This window comes from Cervus elaphus, chromosome 12 (assembly GCF_910594005.1).
Source record: "Cervus elaphus chromosome 12, mCerEla1.1, whole genome shotgun sequence".
NCBI classification, from domain to species: Eukaryota; Metazoa; Chordata; class Mammalia; order Artiodactyla; family Cervidae; genus Cervus; species Cervus elaphus.
Genome location: NC_057826.1, coordinates 52,878,007 through 52,879,150, shown reverse-complemented (window position 1 = coordinate 52,879,150; position 1,144 = coordinate 52,878,007). Strand labels below are relative to the sequence as shown.

Sequence of the window (1,144 nt, the reverse complement as noted above, 5' to 3'; positions counted from 1 at the left end):
AGAGAGAGACTGTATTGATTCTTAGTTGCAGCACATGGGAGCTTGGTTGTGGCATATGGGATCTTGGTTGCTGCATGTGGAATCTTTAGTTGTGGCATGAGGGATCTAGTTCTCTGATGGGGGATTGAACCTGGACCCCTTGCGTTGGGAGTCCTAGCTCCTGGACCATCAGGGAAGTCCCCTGCCTTGTCTTTTGAAATCACATGTCAGATCATGACACAAGTCATGTTAATTCCCCTTTCCTTTCAGGAGAAATTCTGGGCTTGCTGCTGGGACGTTTCAGGCCCTTCAGACAAGGGCCCAATTCTGCTGCCAAGACTTCCCTCCTGATCCTTCTTCCTTCAGTCTGTTCTTGGTGCGTCTGTGCCATATGGGTCTCCCTCCATGCCTTAGCACAGGTCAGAGCCTCTGTCCAGAACACCCTTTCATCTCCCACTCAACCTTGAAGGTCTATTTCAATTGCTGCTGCCCCGAGAAGCTTCTTCACTCACTAGGCTTCACTTCACTATGGTTTCACACATGGGTGACTCCTTACGCCCAAGGACTCACTGTCTGAAACCCCATGGATGGGATGGGATGAGATGAGATGAGATGAGATGAGAGAATCTTACAGTTAAATATCTTAAAGCCTTGGGTCCTGAATCAAGGCTAGCAGTTTGCTGAAGCTGTTGGTTTCAAGAAGGAGTCTAGAGAAGTCTCTATCTTTGGTCTGTTGGACTTTCAGAACTTAGGAAATGTAATAGTCAATTCATTAGAAAGAAACATCTCAGTCATTGGTGATACATACGGACTAACACTTATAGTTGATTAATACTAGAATTCCAAAATTGAGAGGTCTCTGATTTAACTTGTTCATTAGAATTATAATACTGTTAAATCTAATTACTACCCCCCAAAGTTCCTGTGGATCTAAAACTAGTGGGATGATTCTGAACTGTGAGCTCTGTCTGAGTATTATCCTTTTGTATGATCAGAGTCCTGACTTGTATATTTTAGACTTCATTCACATTAGAAACTTATATTTACTATTGGGCTGTAAAACATTTTGAGTTCTATATTGGATTGTGAAAGTGCATCCCTATTGCACTTTTGAGACAATCGAGACACTAATTGAGAAATTGGGACACTATTGTCTCAATTGACA

The 1,144-nt window shown here is 42.7% G+C and overlaps 1 non-coding gene across 1 annotated transcript; it reads left to right on the top strand.

Annotated features, from left to right (window-relative positions):
• Nucleotides 1–631: 631 nt before the first annotated feature.
• On the top strand, nt 632–767 carry LOC122706037. The gene has a single exon (XR_006344292.1). It is a non-coding gene; the product is annotated as a small nucleolar RNA SNORA2/SNORA34 family (small nucleolar RNA).
• The last annotated feature ends 377 nt before the right edge of the window (nt 768–1,144 follow it).